The sequence below is a fragment of the Elephantulus edwardii genome, unplaced genomic scaffold (genome assembly GCF_000299155.1).
Source record: "Elephantulus edwardii isolate Elephantulus edwardi_28Jun2011 unplaced genomic scaffold, EleEdw1.0 scaffold00040, whole genome shotgun sequence".
NCBI classification, from domain to species: Eukaryota; Metazoa; Chordata; class Mammalia; order Macroscelidea; family Macroscelididae; genus Elephantulus; species Elephantulus edwardii.
Genome location: NW_006399790.1, coordinates 13216371 through 13228905, shown reverse-complemented (window position 1 = coordinate 13228905; position 12535 = coordinate 13216371). Strand labels below are relative to the sequence as shown.

Sequence of the window (12535 nt, the reverse complement as noted above, 5' to 3'; positions counted from 1 at the left end):
TAAAATGGTACCACCACTATCGAAGGCAGTTTGACATTTCCTCAAAAAGTTGAACATAGAAATCTAATATGACCCAGCTATTCCTCTATGAGGAATATGCCTCAAGGAAATAATAACAGAGACATGTGCATCTCTGTTCACAGCAGCATTTATTCACACTAGCAAGAAAATGGAAAGCATATAAATACCCTTCAGTCAATGAATGGACAGAGAAACTGTTATATTCACACAATGGAATACCATGCAGCACTACAGAACAACAAAGTATTCATAAAACATGACAAAACAGAACTGCTCTTGGGGAGGAGCAGCCACTGCCACCCAGGACTGGACCCTAGGCAGGAGGAGGTGAGAAGATGGTGGACAACCCCAGTGCTGCTGACAGGAACGTGGAGATCCATAAGATCAAGAAGCTCATAAAAAGCTCAGAGGTGGCATGTGGCATTGGCACAAGCATGATATCACTGATTATTCCTCACAAGGACCAGATATCAAGAGTGGCAAAAATGTTAGCAGATGAGTTTGGGACTGCATCTAACGTTAAATCATGAGTCAACTGCCTTTCGGTCCTGAGAGCCATTACATCTGTTCAACAAAGACTCAAACTTTATAACAAAGTGCCTCCAAATGTTCTGGTTGTTTATTGTGGAACAATTTTAACAAAAGAAGGAAAGGAAAAGAAAGTCAACATTGACTTTGAGCCTTTCAAACCAAGTAATAAATCATTGTATTTTTGTAACAACAAATTCCATACAGAGGCTCTTACAGTGCTACTCTCGGATGATAGCAAGTTTGGCTTCATTGTGGTAGATGGTGGTGGTGCACTTTTTGGCACACTCCAGGGAAACACAAGAGAAGTCCTACACAAATTCACAGTGGATCTTCCAAAGAAACGTGGTAGAGGAGGTCAGTCTGCCTTGCGTTTTGCCTGATTAAGAATGGAAAAACGATACAATTATTTTTCCAAAAGTAGAGGAGACTGCTATGTTGTTAATTTCTGGAGACAAAGTGAATGTGGCTGGTCTCGTTTTAGTTGCATCAGCTGACTTTAAAACTGAACTAAGTCAATCTGATATGTTTGCTATCTCCTACAGTTGTGAAGATGGATTCAACCAAGCTATTGAGTTATCTACTGAAGTTCATTCAAGATGATATTTGGATGAAATCAGTCAAGACACAGGCAAGTACTGTTTTGGAGTTGAAGATGCACTAAAGGCTTTGGAAATGGGAGCTGTAGAGATTCTAATAGTCTATGAAAATCTGGATAGAATGAAATATGTTCTTCATTGCCAAGGCATAGAAAAGGAGAAAATTCTCCAAGTCCAGAACAAGAGAAGGATACATCTCATTTCACAGATAAAGAGACAGGACAAGAACATGGGCTGATTGAGAGCATGCCCCTACTGGAAAGGTTTGCTAATAACTAGAGACAATTTGGAGCTACATTGGAAATTGTCACAGATAAGTCACAAGCAGGATCCCAGTTTGTGAAAGGATTTGTTTAAATTAGAGATATCCTACAGTAATGAGTAGCTTTCCAGGAAGTGGATTACTAAGGAGGAGACGATGATTTTTTTACCTTGATAACTACTAGGTAGGGTAGTTGCCATAGGTCCATCAATACGTGCCTTGCCCTCCAGCATCCAATCCAAGGAGCATACCCATGGTGGGATCCAAACAGTTCCCTGTCTTACAATTGGAACATTCTCAGTACTTAATCTATTAGCATCGGATTGTTGTTTGTTGTTAAGTGCCATTGAGTCGCAGGCGACTCATCGCAACCCTATGAAGGAGAGTCCTCGACGCTTGGGTGCCTTTCATCCTCTCTCCAGGTTGATAGGGTTTCTTTCTGGACGCAAGCTATTACAGAAGTGGATGCCACTCCTGCTTCCAGAATTTGATATTGAAAATAAAACTGAAACAAAACCAGACCCTGCCCTACACTTTGGTTCATCATGGTGTCAGCACAGCAGCCTACAACGAAGTTCCTAAATGCCACTATGAACTCATTTAAAAAAGAATCTCAGTTTTCACTTGATAATGAAAATTGGTTGTTCTTGTATTTTATGGGAGGGGGAGATTTTTTATTTTATCCTTCATACATAGGAGCAAAAATACTTGAACTGCTGTAAAAGCTTCAAAAGTTACTAGGTGTGTATTGGTTTGTTTCTTTCTTTGATTGGAGAATAAATTGCTGCATTTCTCAGTGACCGTTTTACATGGCATTCTCAGATTTGACTGCGTAAGAAGAAATATATGTGGTGAAATGTTGGAAGATAAACCAAAAACATGAGATGACATGGGAGAGTCCAGAGAACATTAGGTTAAGTGAAATTACTCCATTTCAAAAGGACAAATACTATGTAACACCACTGTTATAAAGAACTGACATGGGGGCAGGGAGGAGAATAGGAAAAGAGTGGATAGATAATAGATAACAGAACAGATGAGAGAGTGAACTGTTTAAAAATAATAATATGGTTGGGCATTGTATGTAAGACAACGGTTCCGAATAATAGAGGTATATTGCAAGGAGGACTGGGAGAGGGAGAGGGGAAGGGGGGTCGAGGGAGGGAATTGTGCAACAGTGAATGAATATTTTAAATAAAGGAAAGTGAACTGAGGAAGGGGAAAGAAGGGGTAGGGAGGAAAGTGTATAACAATGAATGAATGAAAATCCAATTTTTCTGTAACCTTTCATCAGAATAATTTTTTTAAAGCAACCATAAGAATATATAAACAGATGAGCATGCCAATTAAACATTATTTATGAATACTGGGGAAAAGGACAACTATTGCATAACAACTCCTTTGAAAATAGGACAAGTGAGCAAGATATGTAAATGTTTAAATGGGGAAAGGGGAGGGGAAGAAGGGATGGAATGTGTTGCATTCAAATCACGTGCCTTATATTAATTGTGATTTTGTTGTTACATATTGGTCTAGTTTTAAGGACTTTTGTTCTCTTTATGATGAGGTATAATCCATAATGAAGGCGGTACTCTTTGGTCTTTTACAGGAAATTATTCACATCCTCTTTTCTTTCAGCAATTAAAGTTGTTCCATCTACATATCAAAGATTATTAATGAGAACTAGTATTTCTTTAATCCGTAAATGTCTGGTTCTAGGATAAGAAGATATATCTAACCTCCTATGTTTTTTCCCCTCAAGGAGTGCTAGTGGTGTAGTTCGTAGCATGTCTGCCTGCTAGCTGAAAGGCCAGATGTCTCCAGAGGTTTGAATCCACCAATGACACTGCAGGAGAAATATGGACAATCTCCTCTCATTAAGATTTACAGCTTTTTAACACGATACCAATGGATTTTTCCCATGAGTAGTTTAGATAGATTGAACTTGTTGTTTTTGTTAAGTGCTATCAACTCTGCTCTTACAGTGATTATGCGTACAACAAACTGACCACTGCCCAGTCCTACACTATTTGCACATGACTGCTGTGCTTGAGCCCATTGTTGAAGCTACAGTGTCGATTCATCACACTGAGTGTCTTCCTCTTTCTTTTTTGACAAGCATGATATCTTTCTGCAGGGGCTATCCAGCTCTTGATTATACACCCAGCATATGTGAGATAAACTCTCATCACCCTCTTTTCTAAGAGGATTCTAGTTTGTCCCTTGGAGACAAGGATTGTGAAACTACATCTCATATATTTTGAGCGTGTTGCTAGGAGGACTCAGTCTTTGGAGAATGACATTGTGCTTGGAAGTGTAGATGGTCAGTGCAGGAGAGGAAGACTGGATGAGATGGATTGACACAGTGCCTGTGGCTGTAGGGTCAAGAGTATTGGAGACAGTGAGATTGACTCAGGATAGGGCAATGTTCAGAGTTGTTTTTTATAAAGTCACTATTAGTTGTCAACTTGACAGCAAAAGTAACAACTAGTGGCATAGTGTGTGAGGAGTTGTGCGGTCAACTCAGTGGCACAAGATTCAAATTCACAAGCTGGGAGAAAGATGAACAATCTCCTCCAATGAGATTTATAGCCTATGAAAACCCACTGTAGGGTTGACTATGAGTCAGTGACGGCATACAACAACCTATATGTAAAAGAATTATGTTTAGATTGTTTGAGAACTCCTGGATTATGTGTTATGATGTCGCTTGCTTGGAACCATAATAAAAACCTTTGTGATTTATTAGAATGTATAAAGTAGCCTATAACTGCTATAGTTTATGCTCTGAGGCTGTCAATGCTACCTTTGATCACCCTAAGCCTTCATGAGACAACCTGGCAATTGCAAAATATTGCTGGGGTTATGTTACTACAGCTTCTGTTTCTTAATTTACAGTTCTCATGACCAAGTTCCTTGCTTTGCCTTGAGGACTGCAATAGCAATTTATTCCTACACTCTTTATTATTTGAGATTAATTTCGACATTAGAACAAAACACTTTGATAACACATTTTCATTAGGCTACAGAGAACATGTTCATGCACCAATGCATCCAAGCCCCATTGAAAGCAGACTGATTGCCAAAAGGAACTGAAGAGGAAAATATTGTATAAAACCATTATTGTCGAATGAGTATGAGGCTCTAAGGAGGGGAGGATGGAAACAGAGGGATGAGGGTATGCAGAGAGAGGGGAGGAAGCCAATAAATGAAATATTGAATGGGTAGGTCTGCTTCAAAAGCCTTATCTGAAGTGGTAAGGAGAAAGGATGCCACTTTTGGGACTAGAGTACACCTTACCCAACCCACAGTATTTTCAGTCACCTCTTGTTCATGTGGAAGTTGGACAATGAATAAGACCAAATAAGATTTGGTGCCTTCGAATTGTGGGGTTGAATATACATACTGCCAAAAGAACAAATATCCTTGAAGATTCACCTTCTCCAGGATAGATCTGTTCTCTTGGCAGTCCATAGTATGTTCTGTACTCTTCTCCAGCACTACAACTCAAAGGCATCAATTCTTCTTCCGTCATCCTTAGTCATTGTTCAGCTCTCAGATGCATCACAAGAGACCAAGAATAGCTTAGATAGGTGAACTTGAGGCTTTAGACTGATCCTGTTGCTCTTCAGCACTCTGGAGAGGTCCTTGACAGCAAATTTTCTCAGTGTAACTCATCTTTTGATTTCCTAACTGGGTGTGTGTGTGTGTGCGCGCGCATATGTGTCTGTGCATGTGTGAGTATGTGTGTATAAACATGACGGATTTTTTTAGAGTGAACTAACAGGCATCTCATTTAAGTAGAAAAACTATATGCTGCTTAAAGTTAACGTCTTTACTTCAGACAAAAGTTCCGATGTGAAAAACAATGTGTACGAACTTTGTAAGTAAACTAGTATAAAATAAAAAAAAATTCTCAAACACTATTTGATAAATTAATGGATTATCTATTTCCATGCCAAGGTTATCCACTGTATTTAATGGTCTCATTGTATCATCAATGATGCAACAGAGGACTTGAGGATGAAAGGAAAATAAGACAAGGTTAATGCACAAACTTAAAACTTTAGGGGGTTTTGTTTTCCTCTGAAGAATAAATATTGAGGAAAAGTGTCCTTTAAAAAAAACAACAAAATAATTTCAAGTACAAATTTTAATGAAAATCTTAAATAAATTTGAATTTAAGTCTTTGCAAAAGATTTTCTCTTAATATAGGAAACATTTTCAATTGAAGAAACCAAGTACCACATTACTGTTGTTAGGTGACTTCATATGACAGAGTTGCTGTTGTTATGTGCCATTGAGTCTCTTGTGACTCATAGCAACCATGAGTACAAGAGCCTTAAACCTTGCTCTATTCTGTGCTAACCTCACTGTCTCTGACACACCTGCTCCCACTACTCCAGTCACTGAATTGATCCATCTCATCGAGGGTCTTCCTCTCCTGCACCATCCCTCCACTCTCCCAAACATGATGTCCTTCGTCAAGGAATGGTCCCTCCTTTTGCAACATGCCCAAAGTATGTTAGATGAAGCTTCAGACTCCAAGGAGAAGACCAGCTTCACCCTCTCCAGGACAAACCTGTTTGTTATCCTAGTATATTCCATGGTGTATTCAATGCTCTTCTCCAGCACCACAGTTCAAAGGTATCAATTCTCTTTCTATCATCCCTGGTCACTGACCAGCTCTCGACGCATAGCACACAAATGCAAAAACTATGGCCTGGATGAGGTACACCTTAGTCTCTAATCTGACGTTGCTTGTCAGTACTCTGGAGAGGTACCTGACAGCTGACTTTCCCAGTGCAATTCGTCTCTTGATTTCCTGGCTGCTGTTACCAAGAGTGTTGGATGTTGAGCCAAGCAAACTAAAACCGTTAACTATCTCAATCTCTTCACCATCCAGTGATGCTGCCCGTTGGCCCAGTGGTGAGAATCTTTGTTTTCTTGATGTTGAGCTTCAATCTTGCTTGCATGGTTTGAATCCAGCAGTTGCTCTGCCAACTAAAGATCGACAATCTCTTCCTGTGTAATTTACTGCCTCTGAAAACCCATTGGGGGTGTCAGCAATGGGTAGATTCTAACTCAATGGTACACAAGAATACAACAATAACTTAAGAGGAGGGAAGTATGTTATTTCACACTTACTGAATTTAAAAACTCTACAAACTACAGAAATGAAAACAGTTTGACATGTATATCAGTAGAACAGATTTGAGAATCCAGAAGTAAATCCATCTAACTATGGACAGCTGTTATTGGCCAAAGATCCAAAAACTATTTAATGTAGGAGAGATAGCCTCTTTTACAAATGGCAATTTTTAACATCTAATTTTTAACAAAATTAGATAGCTATTTCTTTTTTAAAGAAGAACCAAGAGCCATACCTCATATCAAATAAAAAACCAATTAAATCAATCAAAGATCTAAAAGTGAACCCTAAAACTATGAAGATCATGAAAGAAAAAAATATAGGAGCACATTTTTTCCCTCTTTAAAAAATTAATTTTAATGAACATTTACTGTGATTTTGGATTTCCATACATTCATTGTTGCATTTTTCTCCCTGTCCACACCTCCCCCCCACTTCACTACTCTCTCTGAAAAGTAAACGAAAAAATATTTCATTGGTATAGAATGCCCCCCACTCTTGCCTGGAGTCCACTCCACTATGCAACCTTCATTCTGGACTCCTGTCATAACCATAATGCCTAATCATATATCGCTTTCAAACTGTTCTCTCCCTCAACGGTTTCAATGCAGATACATAATTGATCTAATTTTTCTCAGTCTCACTCCAACCCTGATGTCAATCCTGTTCTACAATAGTGGCATCATGCAGCACCTGTCCTTTTGTGACTGAGATATTTCGCTCAGCATAATGTCCTCCATGTTCACCCATTTTGAATAATATTGCATGAGTTCCTTGTTTTTCAGTGCAGTATAGTATTCCATTGTGTGAATATACCACAGCTTCTCTACCCATTTGTTGATGGGCGCTTACATTGTTTCCAGCTCTTTGCTATTGTGAACAAAGCCACAATAAACATGGATGTGCATATATCTGCCTGGGTGGCAGTTATGGTTTCTTTAGGGTATATTCCCAGTAGTGGAATTCCTGAGTTAAATGGTATTTCTATTTCCAACTTTCTGAGAAAGCATCATACAGCCTTCCATAGCGGTTGCACCATTTTACACTCCCACCAACAGTGAGTAAGGGTTCCAGTTTCTCCACAACCTCACCATTTTTTGTTACAGTTCTTAGGTGATGTCCAGTCGATTCCAGCTCATGAGGATTATCTGTATACAACAAAACAAAACATTGTCCAGTCCTAAAATTCTCATAATCACTGGTTTGTTTGTACCCATTGTTGCATCTACTTTATCAATTTACCAATTAGAACAAAGTACAAGGTCCTAATTATGGTATAAATAGAGTATAAAATATAATTTATAATGCACAAACAGGATGAAATTGAGGATTTAAGACTGAATGGACTGAGAAATTGTGGTATATTCCCACAATGAAATACTCTACAGCATTCAGGACCAACAATTTAAAAATATGCTACATAACTTGAGAGAGATTGGAGAGCATTGTGCTGAGTGAACTAACTCAGTCTCATAAGGACAAATAATGCATACAACCATTGTAATAATTGGATAACTAGTAAAACATGTATCGGGACCAAACTGGGGAAGGGCTGGGATGGATAGAGCAAAGGGTGTGCATGGATAGTGAGGAAACCACAGGGTTTGGTGGTAGAGAGAGGGAGTGAAGGAAATGGGAAGGATCCAGCAGGGACTTGAAAAGATCTGGTAATGGTAAGCAAGGCCCAATGGTGATTGGGAATAATTGTATGAAACACAATATCAATAAAGAATAGTATGAAACAGAATGTATATTAACTTCATGAGCAAACCAGTATAACATTTTAAAAAGAAAAAATACCCCCAAGAGCAGGCAGTAAAATAAATGAATAAAAGCTTTAGGTATTGTTAAAATAAAAAAAGACTGTCTAAAAAGTAAATTAATATGAATACCAAAAGATTGCTATGTATACCAAAACACTATAAACTTGGAGAAAGTATGAAAGTTATATATGTGTACATACATGTCTTTCGTTCATAAGGTCGCTATGAGTCATCAAGACTTTAAAGAACATAACAACAACAACATACCAAAAGACTTCACCAAATGAATAAAAAGAGAATCTACACATTGGCAAAAAATATTTGACAATGTTATATCTGACAAGAGATAAATCTCTAAATTTATAGAAAATATTAATATCTCACAAGTGTAAAGAAAAACAATTAAAAATGGAACCAAAAAATTAAGATAATTGATAAGATAGGCAGCCAAAAAAAATGAAGAAACGCTCACAATCATTAACTGATGTTGTTCTTAGATGCCATCAAGTTGAGTACAACTCATAACAACCCTATGAACAGCCTTTGACATAGACCATATGATTGGGTGGCATCCTGTTAATGAAGTAAATATGGTGACTAACATCTTATGGGTGGGGGAAAGCAGGTTCAGTGCAGGAGACCAGCAACTTGGAAGAGAGAAGCGGTAACAACAAAGAACCAGAAAATTATGTGAGACAGAGTTGACTGAGCACCGCTTCCTCATAGAATCAGTGTTAGAACCAGGAATCCTTGTCCAAGCTTGCTGGAAGACTAGATGGAGAAATATAATAATTATAAGAACTAACAACATTGTAACACTGATCTAAAATTGAGAGGCTGAAGGTTTCAGGGCCTTTGGGTACATTTCAGAAGCTGTCCTGACTCAAGAATTGTATCCTGTTTTTAACATGGATTATATTTGTCAATTTCCCTAATAAACTCTATAGTTTATTATAGTTTATATTAGAGTATTACCTGCGAGCTCTGGACATTGCAATGGAGTGGGGACCCAGTAGCAGAGCATCAAGAACCCTAGGAAGCATAGGTGATGTTGGAATAGATAGAAGTAGTTTTGAAGAGTGTGGGAACTGGCTTTATTTTGTGAATTCTATTGTTGCGGACTGTTCCCTCTTGTGGAGTTACTGGAAGTTAGACATTACCAGTTGAACTCTTTACAACATTCTACTTTGTGAATAGCAATCCAGGTCTATGGTGCAACTATCGGTCTCTCCACAATCTGGAGTAAAAAAAAAAAAAAAGAAATAGAAGAAATAAATAACTATTAGTTCAATATGACACTCTAGTGACTTAGTAAAGTTGTACTACCATCCCAAAATCAATCTCCTGCCCTGTGACTTACAGCCTCTGAAAACCCCCCTAGAGGGTCAAGTATGAATTTGTTCTGACTCAAAAATACATAACAATTAGTACAAAGAATTAAAGGACCACAAGCCTGTATCCAGAAGAATTTAGGTGGTGCCTGCTTACCCACTGTTTGTCTGCTCTGAAATGGATTATGATGGAGTGGGAGAAAAACATGAAACAAAACTCAAAATTATTAAAAAAAATAAAAGGCTAACCATACTGGTTTGATAAGAGGTTGACGGAACCCTGGACTATAGTCCTTTGAACCAAGAATAAAACTCACCACTGTGACTCACATTTCAGCCAAAGAATAAACAAGGCAATAAGGTTGTCAGTAACACTAGGGAGAAATGCACTCCTTTGATTAGTCAACCGTACAAGGTAAAATTGGTAATATTTGGCCAGAAATAAGAATCAGCAGTCAGAATGAGAATGAAGGACAGAAAGAATAATGGACATGGGAAACTCAGGGAGCAAGTAGTAATAGTGTTAAAATGTGAGCATTGCTGAATGGAAAACCAGTTTGGTCTGTAAACTTGCATTCCAGTCAAAACAATATGGTAACCAAAAGTTAAATGACATTTATTTTTTTAAAGTGTGATTTTAGTGATAGTTTACAGCAAGGTTGAGTTTTTATTCATTCATTGATACACATTTAGCACCCTACTTCTCCAAGTTATATTAATTTAAAAAATAACATATAAGGTATTTATGCATTATAAATGGACATGTTCTAGGAATGAAAGTTTTTAAAAATAAAATATGCTCATTTGACTTATATTTTTAAAAAATCTGCTAGCAAGATGCAAAATTTGTAAAGTACTTTTTGAGGGAATTAGAAAGAAACTATACCATTTTATTTTGATCCTTCTCTGTACACTTCATGAATAATCATCTTCTAAATGAAGGGATGCATTTCTGTTTAGTCAGCCCTCAATAAAAAGTTCCATAATATGCTACTACTGTCGCCCTTTTGAATACAGTAAATGTTTGAGTAACAACAATTAGCCATAGTGTTCTGATAAAGACAGAATTTTAGGAAGCTGGTTTTAGGATATTGTTTTGTAATCTGTGCACATTTTTGCATTATTGTTTCTAATTGCCCTACTTTAGAGGTACATACTAACGTTCAATGATTTCAGTGCCAGAGTTTATTGTCATCTCAGCATGCCAAGTAAAATTCAGAAAAGAAGAAAATCTTAACAAATATGGTGATGATTTTGATTTAAAAACGTATGACATTATCCATTTATCCAGCCTCAAAAAAAGTGTGGCTTTCATTATTAGGTTACAATGGATCAAGATTTGTGTTCACACTAATGTTGCCCTCATTTCCATTTATATTAAACTGGTATTTGTTTTTTAAAGGAGGCACATGAATGAACAGAGCCTTCCCCCAATCTCTGTTTGTTCAGCTTGTAACATGCACAATAGCAAATTCAATCTTGTTAAGAAGCTTATGGATTAATGGAACTCTGGAATTTCATTGTCGAACTTACTGAATTGCAAGAAAGTTTGATTTGGCATGGGCCATGTATTTGTGTAGCAGAATGAATTGAGGTCTTTTTAAAGGACTTTCCCCTCCTTCCTTTATGGTAAATTGTTTATGACTGTTTAATTTCAAACATTTTTTTTTTACTCATTCCATTACCCAGCTGGTAGAGGGAGATCTTCATCTCAACAATCGAAAAGTCAAATTCATCTGAAAAAATAACTTGAAATGTCAATGAAATAACACTTTCTAAGACTCTCAAGGACACTTTCATACTCAGAAAAGTCCCTTGGAGGAAAAACACACACACACACACACACACAACCTCAAATAGTGCTTTCAAGCAAGTTAAGCCTGAGACAGTTAACTAAGCACTGAACATATGATCATAAAGTCTTTGATAATAGATTGTTCTTCGACATAGCCATACAGTTATTTAACCAAGGTTGATTTCTCCTAAAAATTCAGTACAGTCAACACATGGAAAGAATTCCAACTAAATGTTGGGTACATTGTTAGGAGTTAGGTTACTTTGTTAAGATATAGCCAATGTGGCACATAGATGAGAAGCCTATGGAACATACACACACATGCGTGCACGCACACACGAGTGCACATGCACATGGAAAACTTGAGAAGACATGTTTTGGTAAGAAAATATCAGTTGAGGTCTGATTTATCCTGTCTCTAGCATTTATCAGCTACAGACTTTGATAAGTCACTTAACTTCTCTGACCTTCAGTTTCCACCTTATCAAAAAATTGACTCCCAGCAACAATAGCAAAGTTCAACAGAACAGCAAACAGTAAATGCTGGCAAGGTAGTGGAGAGATTTGAGCCCTTATTCATTGTTGATGGGAGTGTAAAATCATGCATCCACTATGGAAGGCGGTTTGGAGCTTTCTCAAAAAGTTGGAAATAGAAATACCATCTGATCCAGCAATGCCACTACAGGGAATACACCCGAAAGAAAGAAGAACCTCCATCCTAACAGATATGTGCACAGCTATGTTCATTGCTGTGTTGTTCACAATAGCAAAGAGATGAAAGCAACCCAAGTGCTCATCAACAAACAATTGGATAGAAAAAACTAGAAAATAGCAATGGAATACTATGTAACACTGAAAAATAATGATTCTACAAAACATTGCACTACATGAATGACCCTGGAAGACATTATGCTGAGGGAAATATCTCAGTCACAAGATGCCAAATACTGCATAGCATCGGTGTAAAGCAGGTCTGACGTAAGGGCTTAGGAGAATAGGATGAGACTGGATATATAGTGACCATTGCATTGGAGCATATGAAGAAAAGAATTGTTCAGAAGGAATATATGATTAGGCATTATAT

At 37.5% G+C, this 12535-nt stretch overlaps 1 pseudogene; it reads left to right on the top strand.

Moving 5' to 3' along the window:
- Window positions 1–356: 356 nt before the first annotated feature.
- LOC102875359 lies at window positions 357–1598 on the top strand (annotated as a pseudogene).
- Window positions 1599–12535: the final 10937 nt, after the last annotated feature.